General features: G+C 62.2%; 2 protein-coding genes across 2 annotated transcripts in view; one reads left to right on the top strand and one right to left on the bottom strand.

Moving 5' to 3' along the window:
- RIN3 (Ras and Rab interactor 3) overlaps positions 1-7,781 on the top strand; it is a 328,519-nt gene extending 320,738 nt beyond the window's left edge. Inside the window, exon 10 of the mRNA XM_062181250.1 lies at positions 7,771-7,781. The gene's annotated coding sequence lies outside the window, so the exon portion shown is untranslated. The remainder of the gene's footprint in view (positions 1-7,770) is intronic.
- ITPK1 (inositol-tetrakisphosphate 1-kinase) overlaps positions 1-18,591 on the bottom strand; it is a 139,330-nt gene that overhangs the window by 60,706 nt on the left and 60,033 nt on the right. The gene's annotated exons all lie outside the window — the stretch shown is intronic.

The following is an 18,591-nucleotide window of genomic DNA, read 5'->3' as shown; positions in this document are numbered from 1 at the left end:
ATCGACTAAAGTCTCAGAGACAGATAACACACTGTGTCGGTCCTCCCACAATGGCTGGGGGGCCTCGGCCTGGAATCATGTCACCAACACCCAGCAGGTCTGTAAATGCACCCCCCCCCCCACCGCCCCGGTCCAGGAATCTCAGGTCTAGAAATAGACCCTGCAGGTGAGCTCACTGTAACCATGAGGTCTGGCACTGCTGCGCTGCTTGCAATACTCGGGTGAAACAACAAACACGTATCCATCAGGGAGGGACCGGCTGACCCACGCCTGGTGACCCACAGGGTGAAGCACAGGCATCTCCGCCTAAGGGCACGGGAGCCCACACTGGGAGGTCTCCAGGAGGCCATTGCCACCGAACGCACGGAGCTGGGAGGCAGCAGCACGCTGAGGCGGCAGAGGTGGGGGCTTCCTGGCAGCCTACGAGCGTGGTGAGGGCCCCTGCCTCCGGTGTTGGTCTAGCGCGGGTGCGATGTGGATCAGACACCAAACACTGACCTCCCCAAACCCAAGACAATGGACGAGGAAGAAGCAACGGGACAAGCCATCAGCCCCCAACAGACTGGATCCCACTCACGACAAGACAGTGGGCGAGCAAGGAGCAACAGGACAAGCCATCAGCCCCCAACAGACTGGATCCCACTCACGCTGTCCCACCCCAAAGCTGAGTACAGGTGCCGTGACCAGGTATGCGTGTGCACCTGAGCTCCTGGCCCGCTGAGGTCAGATGTCACCAGCCCCCTCCAGACACCCGCTGGCCCCTCTCCCTGGACCTGCTCTCACCTCCTCCCTCACACTTAAGCCAGGACTCACTGCCCCGGACCCCAGCTCCCCACCCAGAGAGTGAACCGGAAGTGGGTGCTCACCGCACACTGCACTCCCCAGCCGACAGCCAAGCCAGCCTCACACCAACCACACCACTGTGGCCACTGAGGCTGCAAGGGAGCAGCGCCCAGGCCCCAGGGCGGGAACTGGGGGGAGGGTGTTCACGCTCAGCAGAGCCACCCGCAGGACGTGCAGAAACAGAAGGAGGGGACGTGGGCCCCACAGTGACAGCATCCCCGTCTGCTTCTGCCCTTCCAGCGTCACCGATCACACACCGAGGCCGGCCTCCACCAGCTCTCCTCTCAAAGCCGCAGTGAGCGATGGATGGGGCGGTGGCGGCGGCAGTCCGCCTCCTGAGGCTGGGCTTTCGCTCGTTAGTCCATTCAGTCATTGGCTCATTCATGGTAAGCGAGTGGCCCTGTGTGCGGTGCTGAGAGCAGGGAGGGCACAGAGAGACACCCCAGGCCCAGTTCTCCATTCGGGGGAGCCGGACACAAAGCACGTGAGTGACAGCGCCGACGTGGGAGGGGCAGAGTGAGTGATGGGAAGGGTCAGGGTGCACCTGCCCCGGGTGAACTGCATCCCCCAGAGTGACAGGCGGAAGCCCCGATGTGCGGTGTCTCCGAGCACACCCTGATTCTGAAGCAGGGTCACCGTAGATGTAATCAGCCAGGATGACGCCCTGTGGGAGGGAGGGGCAGTGACTAAGGGGGGGACCCGAGGCAGACTCCCACCCAAGGAGTGTGGGTGAGGACGGGGGCGTGGGGCTGGGTGCCACACCCTCCCGCTGGCCAATACCAGGGGCACCACAAAGCCCCGCACCGGGAGGGAGCCCAGGAGCACCATCCCTGCCTGCACGTGCAGCTCGGATCTCCTGCCTAGAGTGGGAGATGACAGATCTCCGTTGTTGGGCCATCGGAAGGAGCCCAGGGTGATGGGAAAAAGGAAGAGGGGGTGCATCTGTGGTCCAGCAACAGCACAGAGGCCAGAGGACCGGCTGCACAGGGCAGGATGGGAAGCTGGGGTTCCCGGCGGAAGCTCTGACAGATGCGCTCAGCTCCCGCTGAAGAGCTCCCCCGCAGGTCCATGAGCTCCAGGTTGGGCGCCCTGCCTAGCACACCCTAGGCACCTCCCAGAAGGCCACCTTTTTTTTTTTTTTTTTTTTTAAGCTTTATTTTTTTGGAAGAGTTACAGAGAGAGAGGGAGGGAGAGACATGGAGATCTTCTATCCAGTTGTTCACTCCCCAGATGGTTGCAATGAACAGGGATGGGCCAAGCTGAAGTTTGGCTTCTTCTTGGTCTCCCACATGGGTACAGGGACCCAAGCACTTGGCCATCCTCCACTGCTTCCCAGGCGCATCAGCAGGAGGCTGGATTGGAAGCGGAGCAGCAGGCATACAAACCAGTGCCCATACAGGATGGTGGCTTACCACACTACACCACAACACTGGCCCCAGTCACTGTTGCTTTTACCTAACACCCATGGAAGAGGGTGTTAGGGTAAGAACTTCAGAAACCACAATGCTTTAAAGCAAGCAGTGGGCCGTGGGTCAGGGGCCTGGTACTGACTCAGTGTGTGGCCTGGCACCAGGGGTCTGGGCTTTGAATGGGGGTCCCAGACCTTGCTGAGGCCCCCAGGCCTGGCTGAGAGCTGGCAGTCTGAGGACGGCTGCCCACCCCCAGGCAAGAACCCAATTTCACATCCCAAAGCTTCTCCCTGCCCCAGCCAGACTCCCAGCCCGGGATGTTTTCCTGCTAACGACAGAAAACAGCTCAACTTTTCCTTCATCTCCACGCTGCTCCCAGAAGAGCAGCCCGAGCCACAAGGGGCCGAGAATCCTCCCAAAGCCTAAAGCGCTCTGTGCACATCCCCTTAACAACAAAGCAGCAAAGCGTTGGAGTCAAACTTCCACAAAGCCTGCAGAGATGGATGTTTTTTTCAGCCCTGAAGCAAGAATTGCTCTTTCTGTGTTCGTTTCTTTCTGAGCCAAAGACAGCATTCCTTGGGGCAGTTTCCAAACTGGTATTTGATAGAAAACTAATGAAGGAATATTTTCACACAAACATCACATGGAAAAGAGGCACTGGGCAGCGCTCGGTCTCGTGCGAGAACGCCGAGGTATTTCGGTCAAGCTGCACGGAGGCCTGGCGGCAGCACCTCCCAAAAACTCGGACAGGCTCCTGTGAAGTGGGAGAATTCCAGGGAATCAAAGGAGCGCACAGAAACTCAGTGCCTTGACCGGACCACCACGGGAGGCCCCGCCCCCAGGGGCCGCGCACACGCCATGCTCGAAGGGGCAGCTTGTCCTCCTGGACAACTTCTGCACATCAGGATGACGTATGTCGACCCAGCTCCCGTGGGGACCTGGGAGCGCCTCAGGGACGCGTGGCCGGGCGGCCACGTTCTGAGCTCAGAGCAAAGCGACAGGCGGCAGCAGAGACCGGGGGCCCCGCCCCTCTCCCTGGGGACTGGACCTGGGGGCTCAGGCGAAGAGTCTGGTGGGGGCTGAAGCTGTGAGCCACTGCAAAGCCTCCATGGAAACGCGCAGAGAGGAATCTGCCGACGCCCTGCTGGGCAGCACGGAGGTGTGGGCAGGGGATGTCCCCAGGTCTACAAGGAAATCAGCACCCTCAATGCTGCTGGGCCTCCAGTTCTCTCAGGGACCTCGGTGGTGTGTCCCGTGTTACTACTGCAACCCCACAGCGCGAGTAGGGCCCCCAGGCCTTCAACTGGACAGGGCTGAGGGAGGCTTCCTGGAGCGGGTGAGGCCACTTGACCTGCACGCCGGGGCTTCCCTGCTGAGAAGTGGGAGCGCAGCGGTGCTGCACTGGCCTCAGGGCTGCCCCCGGCGTGCTGCGTGTGCCTCCTCCAAGCCTCAGCACACCCGGCTCCCCTGAAGCATCCCGAGCCCCTCTGGGCTCAGCCTGGGCATCAGCACCAGGGACGTCAAAACCAGGGCCAGGGGCTGACGCTGTGTTGCAGTGGGTTAAGCCCTGACCTGAAGCACCAGCATCCCATATGGGTGCCGGTTCGAGACCAGGCTGCTCCACTTCCCATCCAGCTCTCTGCTATGGCCTGGGAAAGCAGTAGAAGATGGCCCAAGTCCTTGGGCCCCTGCACCCATGTGGGAGACCCGGAAGAAGCTCCTGGCTCCTGGCTTCAGATCCATGCAGCTTCGGCCATTGTGGCCAATTGGGAAGTGAACCATCGGAGGGAAGACTTCTCTCTCTCTCTCTGCCTCTCCTTCTCTCTCTGTGTAACTCTTTCAAATAAATAAACAAATCTTAAAAAAAAAAAAAAAAAAAGAACCAGGGCCAGGACCAGAAGGGCAACAGCAGGGACCAGTGGGGCCGTGGGGCCGGAGGGGTGGTGGAGCTTCCCCCAGGAGGCAGCAACACCAGACCCTGCTGAGGAAGGTGGCCCAGGTCCAACAGGAGGTGTGAGGAGCAGGGAGTGGTCTGTGGGGACAGGGGCTACAGAGAGACCTCCGAGCTCCCAGGCTCCCAGGGCCTGCAGTGCAGAATGGCTGGTGGGTAGGAGTGGGGTGGGGGTAGGCGGAAGGCAAGGGCAGAGGTGGGGGCTGTCTGGCAGCTCTCCTCCGACCTGAGGGGGGGAGACGACGGTGGTTTCTGGTGCCCCGAGGAAAGCAGTCTGGCGCTCTCCCAGTGGGTGCCCCAGCTCCCGACCCGACACCCTCCCGCAGCGGCCTCCTTAGCACCTCGTCCCCAGTGCAGCACTGTGCTTCTGCCTCACAGCACCTACAGCAACCAGGGCTTCCCACGGCAACCCCTCCCTCTGCCGGGGTGGGGGACTCTGGAAAACCCACAGCAAGCACAGGCAAAGCATCAGGTTCCGTGTGTCGCAACTAGGGCATGCCCACGTCTCGACTCTGCTCACTTCCGTGTATGCTCTGCTGGGGCCCTGATGCCTGCGCTGGGATGACCCTGGGGGGAGGGCAGAGGTGGGCAGAGCCTGGCCCAGTGGCCCGGGTACCCCTGGGATCTCCCACTTCCTGCCCCGGGCAGGCCCCGGCGAATGCCTGTGGCTGCCGAGTGGACAACTGATGACCCAGCAAGAAGGGTCAAGCCAGAAGCTGAGACGGGAGCTGCAGCAGCGAACTCACCAGGGGTGGGGCGGATGCGTCCTGTGGGCAACAAGAGACGGCTTGCGTGGTTCTGGCGCACACAGGCAGCGGGCAGTGCCCATGCCCAGGGTCCCGTGCCCTGTGTGCACCTTCACCCCCGGGCCCAGGTTCCCTGTACCCTGCCTGGGACTGGGCAGCACCTAGCAGGCCTTCCCCTCCCCCATTCCTCGAGGGCAGGATTAATGGGCCAGGCCTCTGGGTACCGCAGCCTACAAGCTGGTCCCATGCGTGCACACACCTCACTCTGAGCACTCCCTCTCCTCTGCTGGGCTCCACTGTCCCCTCGGAAACAAATGGAATCCCATGGGCCCTCATGACTCTGACCCCCAGGACCCGGTCACATCGCAGGCGGTCACTCGACATACACACACCAAGCACTCACCATCTGCCTAGGGCAGCACCGGAGCAAAGGGACAGGCCTTGGTGGCAGACACGGAGGCCATCAGGACGGTGAGGCAAAATAAAACCGGGGCTCGGAGCAGAGAGTCTGGGGAGCAGCCCGAGAATGAAGCGTGGGATCGCCCTGGTTTATCTCAGAAAGAGCCACGAGAGCCGGTGCTTGGCGTCTGGGAGCCAGCAGGCCAGGGAGAGGCAGCAGCCCGAGGCCCTGGTTCCGGAGCAGCTGACCCCTGGAGACAAAAGGAGGAGGAGGAGAAATGCAAGGCCTCTCGTGCCTAGCGGAGGGCTGTGGGACATGAACCCAGAGTCCCGGAGCCGTGGTCTCTCTCCCCCTCGCCACGACCTCTGGAATCAACCTGTGCAAGGGTCTCAAGCAGACCCGCAGCCACAGACGATCCCCGCTGCGCTGTTACAGGCACAGCCACGCACGCGGGCGTCACGGGCTCCTACAGGAAACACCACGGCCGCAAAACCACCACCAAAGAACACGGCTGTGCTGCCCCCAAGCTGCGCTGTGCTCACTGGGAGTGGAGGACTTCCCTCCTCCACGGAGCCGATTCCGGCTGCAGTCAACGGAGCGGTCTGCAGAGGCTCAGGGCGGAAGGAACGGTGCACTTGTGAACTCTTCCAGGTGGAAACCGGAAACACCGTGAGCGCTCTGGGGCCCCGGCAGCCCATGGAGACCGGGGTGAGGGACTTTCAAGAGCGAGGGCAGACGCACTGCGTAGTGGGAGCAGTCAGAAACAGCGGAACGGGCATCTGAGGGGGGTCTCAATGTCACATCACCCATGGGGAGAAAAGACTGGCAGCGAACACCACGCATTGACGGCCGGATGGCCGAGCGGGGCCACGTGGCCATTCTCGTTCAGACTTCTGGGTGTCTTGTGAAGGAGCCACTGTTTGTGCAATAAGGCACACGGGTAAGCACAGAAAATCAGACAGGAGCTCTTCCAGAGTGACCCAGAAGTACACAGCGAGCACACAGGGGCTCGTGGAGGGGGAGGGGGCAGGGGAGCTGAGCCTTGGGGACAGCGGCCCACCTGCCCCAGCTGACACGAGTGAGCGCAGGGGAGCCCCCAGATCTGCAGCACAGAGCAGTGTGCTACAGAGTCTGTACTGAGAAGCCAGAGGGAGGGGCAGGCCAACAGATGGCCAAAGAGCAGCGTTGCCTGGGAGACGGGGGAGGAGGGGACTCCTCCCCGGAGAGCAGCAGTCCGCAGGCACCGCCGACACGGCCCAGAACAGCATCCGTTGCACTGTCCAGTGCCCAGCCACACTGGGACATCCGTGTAGCCCTCCTCAGTATCGGGGGCAGCAGAGCACAGGCTGCCTGGGGGCCACACAGGTGTGGGGCCCAGGGCTGCAGGCAGTGGCCTGGACACTGCAGGCGAGGCTGGGAGGGAGGGAACGTGGTGCCCAGTGGCCGACCCTTCCCAGCTGGACTCCAGCACCGGGACAACGACAAGTTGGAGGTTCTCACCGGGGAGGATGAAACAGGTGGGAGGGCTGGACGCCAAGCCAAGGCCACCCTGTCCACGAAGGAGCCACGGCGGCAGCTGGGGAGTTGGTGAAATCTGCCTCCCACCTATCTCAAGAGCCCACGACCGGCAACCACGAGAGGCGTGGGGAGGGGATGACCCCAACCAGATGCATGCTGTCCCTGTCCTTCCGGAAGCAGCCCACTCCTTGGTGCAACCAGCCCTGGCCCAGGTCTGCAGGGTGCAGGACCTGAAATGCCAAAGGACATGTGGTCAAGGCCACAGTGGACAGCCTCCCTATAGCCAACGTCTCACGAAGATTAACATAAAGCCAGAGACATGGAGAAGACCTGTGGGAGTGTGACGGGCTCCTCCATGCTCCTCCTTTTAACAGATCCAACACGTAGTGACAGGCGACTCTGCAGCACACTGGCCAGGCATACAACCCATCCAGCCTCCAGACGCTTGCTCTGCTGGCTGATGGCACCCGCCCCGCCCTCCCCTGCCCCCCACCAGCTCTCCGCGGCCCCCACCCCCTCACGACTCACGGGGCTCAGCGTCCCTGGAGGCTCTCCCCCAGGAACAGAGCCCCTATTCTCTGTAGTCTGGGATCCTTACCAACGACCCACTGCCTTCTCTCCCACTCTTCTCAATCCTGGAGGGGGCAGGGGAGGCCGAGAGCTGGGAAAGGCTAGGAAGAACCTTCCAGGGAAGAGGGGGAGGGGCTGAGACGCCTCCAGGGCCCTCAAAGGCACAAGAGACCTCACCGCCCCAGGCCACAGTGCCCGGGGAAAGCCACGCGCACAGCCTGGGAGGCCTGGGCGATTCCGCCCACCTCACCTCTCAGCAATGCTCATCCTCTCTTGGGCAGTGACCGCACTGGCCAGGGCTCTATTCCTGGAGGAAGCTGCAGGGCCAGGCAGCTGGACACGGGCAGCCCTGGGCGGCTGCTCCCCTGCTGCAGTGGCGGCTCCTGCTCTGGCCAGGCTAGGCTCACCCCTGGGGACTGCACAGGAAGCCCCTGAGTCAGAGCCACCCTCCTGCCAAGCCGGCGACCCCAGGGCAAAGCCATCCCCAGAGATCTCATCTGGTCTCCAGGGCCGTGCTGACCACAGGAAGACAGAGGCCGGCGCGTCTTAACCCCGGCGATCCCGTCTCGCCTCGTGTCACACGGTGGGCGTGTGCGTGCGAGCCTGTGCCTGCTTTCTTTCAAAGAGCTGGCCAAGGGTTGAGCTCACACTGACTTCTCATGAAGATTCTATGTGCGGAGAATTACTAAAGGCATTTCAGGAAATGGGAAGTCAGGCCGGGGGTGGGGTGGGGGGGGATGAAACGGCCACCAGTGGCAGGATGTGCCCCAGGGCCGAGCAGCCTGAACCGACAGCCCTGTACAGGCTCCCATCTGCCCCCACCTGAGTGGTCAGACTCCACCTCACCGCAGGCGCCCCAGGCCGAGCCCAGGAGTCAGGCACACCCAGCTGGAGAGCACGGGACTAAGATTCAAGCCGGCTTCCAGACAAGGGGTGATGTCCCCTGTGCCCCCACCTGCTCTGATGTGGTGCAGCTGCCTCTGCACAGCCGGGGACAACAGGTGAGGATGGGGCACGCGGCAAAGGTACCCGGCATGGCTATGAGCGAGACAGCTGGCTCTTCCCTGAGCGATGGTGGACTTTCTCGTTACTTGTTCATCTCAAGCCCCTTGAACTTGACTTCAGAGGTGACCCACAGTATTCTGTCACACATCCCTCTGATGCTTAAATGTGTTTTCCCCAAAACTGGGGTGACGCTACACAAACAGATCTGGACCCACCTCCTAATTAATGCTGCAAGGAACGTGGCCCTGGGACGCAAAGGCCACCAAAGCATCATCAATACTGAACACCAACTTCCCTAGCAGTTGAAAGGCAGAGAGAGAGAGAGAGAGATTGGTCTTCCATCTCATGGTTCACTCCCTGATCAGCTGCAGTAACAGCCAGGGTTGGGCCAGGCTGCAGTCTGAATCCCTTTCAGGTCTCTCACACGGATGTCAGGTGCCCAGGCACTTGGGCCACGTTTCGCTGCCTTCTCGGGTGTATCAGCAGAGAGCTAGGTTGGAAGCAGAGTAGCCAGCTCTCGGACCAGCACTCCTACGGACGCTGGGGTCGCAGGTGGCCGCTTAACCCACTGCGGCACAACGCCAGGCACCACGGCTGCTGCTCTTGTGTGTGTATAAACAACACTGGGGGAAGAAGAACTGACACCCTACACTGCCTTCAGAGGGGGCTTATGCCTAAGACTGGAAAACTGCCCTGCCGAAGACAAAGAGGGGGCTTCCACCAGCTCCCTAAAACGTGCGTTCGGAGGAAAACAGCATTCCCTGGGCTCAGCAGAAAATAAGATGCTCTCGCAACTGCTGCTAAAACCTCAGACCCGTTCTTGCTCAATTCTCTGAACGGAGCCCCGCCAGAAGACACGCCCCCAGGTTCTGCAGGGGCTTCCCGGAAGGCTGTCCCTGCTGAAGCATCCTCACCGGGCTCAAAGCCCCACCAGTGTCTTCCCCTTTTCTCCGGAATGAAGCCCACCCCTGCCGGCTCCCTCTCCCCTTCCCACAGCCCTGCCCCTACCTCCTTGCCTCACAGAGGCTGCGCTGTGTCTGCCTTCTCAGCAGCTCAACCCCGAGGCCCCTCCCTCACAGGCCTGACGGGCTCATGATCAGCCCCACCCACGCAGGCCCATCACCATGGGCTGGGGAGAGGGGAGGCGCCCCCTCCTCCTGGCCGCCTCCTCACAGCACGGGGCCCTCGGCCAACACCTGTCCTGCTCAGTGTCTCTACACTGCGGTGGAAGCCAGGAAGGAAGGAACAGCTGGCCCCCCCATGCCTCCTCCGGGTGCACCCTCTGTCCCCCATACTCCCCTCAGGTGTCCTGCACCAGGTGCACCCCAAGAGCACACGCCACCCCCACTCCCACCCCCACTCCCACCTCCCACCTTCCACTCAGAGCACCTTGTTCCTTAGGGTTAACCTGCTTTAAGGTTAAAAACTGCTCAAGCTCTCCACGCTGCACAGACCGAAGAACCTGGTGCTCAGTGGGGCTATGAGCATGAATAGGTGCGAGCCTAGGTCCCCGCTCTGTGTCCATGAAGCAAGGTTTGTCTTCTGCACGAAGGTGGCCTTCGGCCCAGGGTCCTTCCCCCGGGTCTGAGGTACAGGGACAGGGCAGGACTGGCCGGGCCAGGCCAGGCCGGGGGGACAGGCAGGTCCTTTCCCACCAGGCCACACTCTACCCGGCCCGCTACCACCACCAACAGAGGAAGGTTCCGCCCGGGAACCCCACATGCGCGGCACGCACCTAACGAACGCCAGCCAACTCCTGCCTGCTGCTCCTCCTCACGCACCTGCCACACTCCCAGCCTTCCCTGAGCAGGCAGTGGGCCACCGTGTCCACCCTGCTCCCTGCCCCTCTCTCTCCTTGTGACCCCCCCCCCCCCACGGCGGGGCTGCACCAGGCTGTGGAGAACGGTCACGCTTGGGAGGCAGGAGAATGAGATGCGAGGTCCCGGAACCAGCACCTCCAAGTGCCTCAAGTGCCCTGACATCCTATCTCCCCTGTCAGCAGGAAGTGCCACGCCCCACCTGACCAGGTGTGGGGGAAGGGAGGGGCTTAATGAGCCAGGGGTGCAGAAGGCACCGAGCTCTCCCCAGAAGCTCCGAGTCACACTCCCAGCCCTGGTCAGCACAGAGCCTCGGTGAGTGTGGCACACTCGGCTTCACCGTGGGCCACACGCCGGACAGCCAGGGCGGCTCACGTTCCACAGCTGAGAACGAGGTGCAGAGGGGCTCCCTGGCCAGGCCCACGCTGTGCTGGCAAGGTGGGATTTGGATAAAGTGGGCCGACCTGCTCAGCTGTCCGCAAGTGAATGACTGAATGAAGCCCCCACACAACTGTTCCATGTTCTCCATCAGTCATTTTGTTCAACCTCGTCCAGGCCCTCCTCCCTCCAGTCCTTTTGGGCTACCAAGTCCCCTTTAAATCTTCCTCCTCCAGGAAGTCTTCCTTGATGCTCCCCTGCAGGCAGAAGCAGCAGCCCCTTCCTCCCTCCCTGCCCTCGGCGTGTGTTAACGCTGAGTCCCAGTGACCACCGGGTTCTGGCAGAGCACCAGCAGGCCTTGCTCAGAGGCTGCTGTGGGCTCGGAAAGCACAGCAACCTGGGAGAACCACTCGGGAACTAGAGACCAAGAAAGACCGTGAAAGTGGGCCCTACAGCAGGCAGGTGAGGACCACCCCCAGCCCAACCCTGGACCTGCCACTGAGCCACACAGCCTCACTCCCCGTCCTGCTGCCCAAACACCCAGCATGGGCAGGTCTGCCCGGCAGCTGCCCGGGCCTGTGCCCACAGGCTTCCTGGTAGCAAGGACCAGCCTCTCCTAACTCGTGTGCCCTGGGTGGCTAACACTGCAGACCACCTGTGAACCGACAGCATACCTGCACGTGCCGGCGCCAGGCGGGGCCCCCACAGGCTCCGCATCGCACCCGATCCTCACAACGCCCAATCATAGCATGCAAACTAAGGCCGCTCGCTTCCTTCAGGCAATCTACGTTCCAGAGAGCGAACATCCTGGGTCTCAGTCACAACCCAAGGCTCAGACCCAGGAAGAGTGGACGAGAGACACACAATTTTCTCTGCTACCCTGAGGTTCTATCGAACGCTCACTCGGTGTTCGGCCAGGGGAGCCGGGAAGTAGCTCCCCAACCACGGAGCTCCAATCCCAATAGCTGGGGGGGGGGGGGGGTGTCAGAAAAGGACTGGCTCTCTCTGAGGTCACTGAACTCCCCTCCACCCCCCACCCCCACCTGCTGGAGGGTTTGCTACGTCCCTGTCCTGGGGGTGCTGCTCAAACTCCCCTACAACACCAGCTAGGAACTGAGACGAGGCCAGCCGGGCTGTCCCGGGCCCTGAAGTACAGATGCACAGCTCAGGCCTGGCCCCTTCTGCGTCGCCTGCCTGGGAACAAGGGGACAGCGACCTTGGACAAGGAGAAGCTGAAAGCTTCCATCCCGTCCCCACCAGTGACCAGAGGTCCCAGCTACTCCTCAGTCACCACCCACTGCCCAGAGAGGCCCGCACTTGGAGGAACGCCTTAGACTCTTCTTGGCATTGGCACAAAATACTGGCGCAGGCTTGGCAAGCTGGGCCACAGGTGGGTCACGGCACGCACGGTGGAAAGGTAGGGCTCAGAGAGGTGAAGTAAGTTGCCCGGGATCACACAGCTGGGAGGCCAGGACCCACATCCACCGTGGCATCTGCAGAGAGGAGCAGGTTTGTGACGGCAGCAAAGGCCCCGGGGAGGCAGGAGCCAGGCAGGCAGGGCTCCCACACAGCACACGTGGGTCACTTTACAGGCCCCTTTCCTTAGGGGTGATTCCCAACAGGAAATTTCATACATCCCTGTCCATGTGCCCCTCCCCCAGCCCAGCCCCACCTGCCCCCAAGGGCAAAGCGCGCCAGGCAGGAACGCACTCCCTGCCCTGGGCCAGCCGCGGCCTGGCAGGGAGGAGCTGGCTCTGATCTGTGGCTCGGCTGCCACGATCTTTAGGCCCCCGAAGCCAGGGCTGCTGCAGTCAGGAGCCTGCTACTGGGGCCCAGCAAGCTTCCAGACGCCTCGCCCAGGCTGGCATCCCTCGTCCGCCCCACACCGCACCGGACCGCGCCTTCTCCGCCGCCTGCCTGATGGCCCTGCGTGCACCCCCTCCGTTCTGGCTTCAACTCTGTCCCTGAGACGCTAATGCCTCAGAGCCCACCGTCTCTGCACTGCTGGCACCGGAGTGTCGGGCAAATGAGGGCCCTTCCTTCTCCCCTTTCCCACAGTCCTCTGGCATCCAGCTTGGGAATGACCAGCCTCTGCCTCGTCTCCATTTCCCGAATCAGCCAGGGCTGCAGGCGGATCCCACTTGGGGCAGCGGCCTAGGCCTAAACAGGGAGCACGAACCTCAGATCCACAGAGGGGAAGTGCATTGGGAGCCTGGCTGCAGGGGACAACAGGGAACGGAAGGGACAAAGGATGCAAATGTCCTGCGTGGGCCCCGCTACACATGAGTCACCAACGTGAGCTCTGACCCAACCCCTTCTGCACAGACAGGGAAGCTGGGGCCCAGGCACAAGGAAGCTGAACCCAGACCAGGGCCACACCAGTCGGTACTGAGAGGGCCGCACATAAACATCAACCCAGAGCCTGCTCAGCCGTATCTCTGCTGTGACACTGCACAGGGCCTAGCAGAGGGTGCAAGCGCTGGGGCTGGACTACTGGGGACCAAGGAAGAATCACAGGGCTCCCGGATATAAAGAGCGCTGGCCACACAGAGGCTGGGGTGGGCACCTCAGCCATAACCAGCCTTTACCACTGTTAAGTCTTCGAAGAGACAGGGAGGGGCCCAGGGCACACCAGCTCTGTGGGGTGGGGGAGAGGGGCACAGGTGTGCTCTGTCTCCGGAGGTTGGCGGATGGTTGGCCGAGAGCACCAAGGCCGGGTAGGAGGAAACAAGAAAATCCAGTGCCGCCTCGGGCCCCGGTCCTGCCCCAGGGACCCCAGCCAGGGCTCCGAGATCAGGGAGGTGGGAGCGGGGAACATAAGGGTGCACCTGGGGAAGACCAACGCTAGAGAACCAGATCCCTGCCAGTAGGCCACGCCTTCCAGCCCCAGAGGGCAGGTGGCATCTGAGCGGTCAGTCCGGCTAGGCGGCCAGCCAGGAAATGGCAGGGGGCCAGGACAGCACAGCCTCCCCTGCCACCCAAGGCTCTGCAGCACAGCCCTGGCACAGGCCCCGTCTAAAGCACACCCCAGCCCCCAGAACCGACCAGAGCCCCGGTTTGCACCTAACCAGAGAACCAAACGGGAGCGAAGCTACGCCCTCCAACTCGGACATTTTTACCAACTCCTGAATCCAGCCTCCACCTGGGCACACCCACTCCACCCTGGGCCAGACCCACCGGAAAACCCTTGTTGGAACTGGTCTCCTCACCCACTCCAAAGCCTTCAGTGGCTCTCTGTGTGCCTGAGTGGGGCGGCTGCCAGCTCTCCGCCGTGGCAGGACTGGGCCCAGCCAAGCCCTCAGCACACACAGAGCCCTCTCTGAGCCCACTCCCACTCCGGTGCTGCCGTCCCGGGTGGCCTGGAGCCATCAGCTGTCACCTCCCAGGCCTATCAGAAGCTCAAACTGACTTCCCCTGGCCCGAACTCAGGACCTCAGTCACTCTCCTGCTCTGTGCGGCAGCAGGGCCCCAGGACTCAGAGACATGGCACTAATTCCGGGGCCCAGGCCGGTGCCTGCAGCTGCACAGGGCGGCCTGGCTCCGGCTTCCTCTCCCCCGCCCCTCCCTGTCCAAAGGGAGGCCGAGCTGTAGGAAGCCGCACCAGGGCAGAGCGGGCGGGCACAACCCCTCCAGCTCGCGCTCCACTGGAAAGCTCGGGCGCAACCAGGGAAGCAGTACTTTTCCATTCTCTGTGGACGGGGCGCTCCGGTGACCTCCCGCCCGGGACATGCTCACTGCCTCCCACAGCAGCCGGGGTCCCGCCCGTAAATCCTGATGACCGAAACAGCCACCCCAGGCTGAGTCTCCACGTCCACAGCTCTGCTTGGGTGGGCGTGGTGGTATCTGCCCCATGGCATCAGAGTTGCAGCAAACATGCCCGCCCCACTGCCCGGCCTCTGCTTTCCCCTCCCCCCACCTCCCACCTCCCCCAAGCCAGAGAACAGAAGCTGGGGACCGAACGGGGGGGGGGGGAGGCTCAGAGCAAAGGAGCACTCATGTCAGGGTGCTCAGAGACCACTGCTGCCATTGGTCCCTGGCCTGCCCCAGGTCAGGACCCAGGGAGACTCCCCCCCAACCCCCCACTTACAAGTCACAGGACACCAAGGGGTGGGCCCCGTTCATCTAGGGTGGGGACACGACTCGGACCTGGCAACCTGAACATCATGTCGCCCGGACAAAGCGACGGGGCCAGGCGGGGTCCGGTGGGTTGAGCGGTGCCCCCAGTTCCTGCGCACGAGACCTTATTTGGAAGCAGGGTCTTCACAGATGTAAGAAGGGAAGGTGACGAGGTCATCGTCATGGCCCTCGTCCAACACGGCGGGCGTCCTTACGAGGAGGGGAAAAGCCACGCGAACGCAGAGACGGCCGTGCAGAAGTGAGGCCCCCACGGGAAGGCCTGGGCCCCCCAGGGGCTTCATGGGGAGCATGGCCTGGCCTGTGCCCTGACATCAAACCCCCAGGCTCCAGATCTGGGAGCGCATTTCGGTTCTGTGAGGGCACTTGTGCGGCAGCCCTGGAAACTGGCACACTAGCTGTGCACCCTGAGCCCGACTAGCCAGAGCTACGAGCCCAGATCACCGGACTGGCGCTCAGGTCACTCTCGCTTCCCAAGGGGCTCGGCCCACAGCACAGCGGCTGGCAATCACTTCTGTGCCACCGGCAACAGCCCACCAGACATCACCAGCGTCTTGTAGGAGCCTACGAGACGAAGACGGAACCTCATGGCACAAAGTTCAGTCCTTACTGGTTCAAAATCTGCCAGGTCTCTATCCTGACCTTTTTTTTTTTTTTTTTTTTTTAACCGGCAGAGTGGACAGTGAGAGAGAGACAGAGAGAAAGGTCTTCCTTTTCCATTGGTTCACCCCCTAATGGCCACTGCGGCCGGTGCACTGCACTGATCCAAAGCCGGGAGCCAGGTGCTTCTCCAGGTCTCCCATGCGGGTGCAAGGCCCAGGGTTTCCCATGCGGGAGGACCTGGGCCATCCTCCACTGCCTTCCCGGGCCACAGCAGAGAGCTAGACTGGAAGAGGAGCAACTGGGACAGAATCCAGTGCCCCGACCAGGACTAGAACCTGGGGTGCCGGCACCGCAGGCAGAGGATTAGCCTATTGAGCCGCGGCGCCGGCCTATCCTGACCTCTTGAAACACACGTGCTAATAAACGCGGCTTACTGACACATCCTTACGTGCGTGCACCTGCGTTGCCATCTGCTACTTTCGACCTAGAGGGCCTTCATGATGTGCTTTTTAACCTAACCGACGTCCAGACAAGCATGGTGCCCGCCCGTCATCCCTTAGGCACCTGCGCTCTGACATCAGCGGGGACAGGCAGAGCCGGCGCCCTCCTCCTGGCGAGCGCACCCAGTTTTCCACGCTTCGTTTCAGTGACTGCTGGTCCTGGTCCCCAGGCTGCATTCGGTTGTCTGGTAACAGAGGACAACTTCCACCAGCCCAGGATCAACAGTGACCAAGCATCTGATTTCAGGCATTCATGAGAAATGGTTTTGATCACTAGGACAGAAAGTTGGGGGGCAGGCGGGTCTGTGGGGTGTCTCAGTAGCTTGACATCAAGGTGCCTTCAAGTTCCTGCTCTGTCATGTTCACCGCGGGAGACCTCTGTCCTCACGCCTGCTGCCTCTCGGTCACAACAGGGCTGCCGCAGCTGCAGCTCCCCTGAAGGTTCTGGAAGGCAGGAAAAGGGGACAGGACCCAACAGCTGTCCCTTGTGAGAGAGATCATCCTTTCCCTGGACACAACAGGACACCATGAGCAAGGGAGGCAGGAGGGCAAGGCCCTGCCCCAAACACCCACCCCAGCCCGAAGCAAAAGACTGTGTGGAAGCCGGCGCCTTCTGAGAGCAACGTGATGAAGGAGTCCAGCAGCCCCTGGAAAGCCCTGGAAACCAGGCTGGGATAAAGTCCACAAGTCCGCAGATCCTGCCAGGGTCTTCACCAGGTGCCAAGGCGAGCAGCCTGGAGAGCCCGCAGGTAAGGGGGAGACCGGGCAGCCTCCATGCCAGAGCCTGCCGGAGCCTGGCCAGGGGGCAGGCGCCCAGAGGCTCTCTAGGAGGGGAGGGGCTAGGAGGGGCTGGGGTTTGAAGGATGAAAGGGGGTCGGCCAAGGTGGCTCAGGCACGGGTGTGCAGGGGCCTGGGGACACTGAATGGTTTGGGGCTTGCGGTGTTTGATTTGGGGGTGGCGGGAGTCGGGGTTGCCACAGCCCACAGGGTTAAGTGCACAAGGGCTTAGACTTTAACCTGAAGACGGGGCAGGACTGGGCATGAGAACAGGGCAGCTGGGGGCGGGCTCCGCGGAGCAAGCGGGCGTCCGGGACAGCAGCCGGGGCGTGGCCACAGGGACTGGGCCGTGGGGTGGGGGACGGAGGTGGGAACAGGCACAGATGCTTCTAGAAGGAGAAGCGACAGAGATGCCGTAGATGACAGGCTTGGGGGTGGGAGGAAAAACAGGGTTGGAGGGCAAGGTGGGAGTCCAGCCGTGGAACGAGGTCCCTCTGGGCCAAACCCTCCGGCCAGGAAGGGTGACACCTGCTTGCCGCAGCCAGTGGCAGAAGCCCTTCGATAGCAGGACAAGCTCTGACCGGGCCCCGCAGATGCAGAGCACGGGGCTCAGGAGGCACCTTCCACGGTCAGCCTGGCGGTCACCCGGCTCTGCGTCCCCACAGCCAGCCCCTCCTACACAACTGAGCCTGCAGCCTTAAGCTTCATCAGGGCCTGGGCAGGACCGGCCGCCTCTCATCTTCTCACCCCTCGCGGTGGGGCTGAGAGGCCGGTCCTGCCACTCCCTGCGGCAGTGCCGTTGGCAGGGCCCTGTACCACGGGGCAGAACAACAGGCAAACTGCTGGAGCACCACGCGCTCCAGAAGCTTTTCCAAGAGCCCTGAAGGGGCAGCTTCTGACCCAGGCACGGAGGAGGAGCCGGGCTGATGCCAGGTGCTCATGGGCAGCAGGCAGGTGGACAGAGAGGGTCTCTGAAGGCAGGCACCCCAGCCTTGCTGCGTGTCTGGACTCCTACCACTCCTCCTGCACGTAACTCACGAGACCAACCGAAGTCCTGGCCGTGGAGAGGTTTGCCAAGAGACGGGGCCAGGAGGGGGACGGTTACAGAACACCCCAGGCTTGCCACACCCGGCCAGCAGGAGCGGAGGGAGTGAGGGCGGGAGTGCACACACCTGCACAAGGTCAAAATGACACCCTCTCTTTGATAACGGTACCCAGGAGGCGCTGAGAGGGGACTCAAAGTCTACCCAAGGCAGAGTCTGTAGTCCCACTAGACAAAGGACTGCCCCAGGCCTGGCACATGGCAGCCGGGGCTCAGCAGAGGAGCTGGCAAACATCAGATGAACAGGGCACCGCTCCATCAACCAGCAACAGCCAGGCCTCACTCCCTGGGGCCTGCCAGCCACAACTGCTGCTCACCTGGTAGGCCAGCAGCACTCTGCATACGTGTACACACATGCATATACACATATATACACACGCACACATGCGCACGCACACGCATGCACACGTGCGCACACATGCACGCACACACACATGCACGCACACGCACACACGCACGCACACGCACACACGCACGCACACACGCACACACGAAGCCTGCCTCCACCGCTCGCTCACACCACGAGTTTTCAAGCGCACTCTGATCCCAGATGGATTTCTAACGGAGAACCGGATCCAGATCAAACGCAGCTCATTAAAGAGCTGCCTGGGCTGGGGAGGGCCTTTAGTGCAGGGGCTGGGCTATCCACCCCCTGGAAATACACACCCCCCCCTCAAGGGGGCCCCCGGGAGCCTTGCAGAGCCAAGGGTGTCACGCCTAATCCAGTGAGTCCGCAGTCCACCTGTGCCTCCAATCCCTCCGCACAGCAAGCAGCAGGCTCCCCTGACCCCTGCTGTCCTCACAGCGGAGTGCTGGCGTCTACACTGGGTGCAAACCT

This window comes from Lepus europaeus, chromosome 22 (assembly GCF_033115175.1).
Source record: "Lepus europaeus isolate LE1 chromosome 22, mLepTim1.pri, whole genome shotgun sequence".
Taxonomy (NCBI): domain Eukaryota; kingdom Metazoa; phylum Chordata; class Mammalia; order Lagomorpha; family Leporidae; genus Lepus; species Lepus europaeus.
This window is presented reverse-complemented; position numbering and strand designations above follow the sequence as displayed.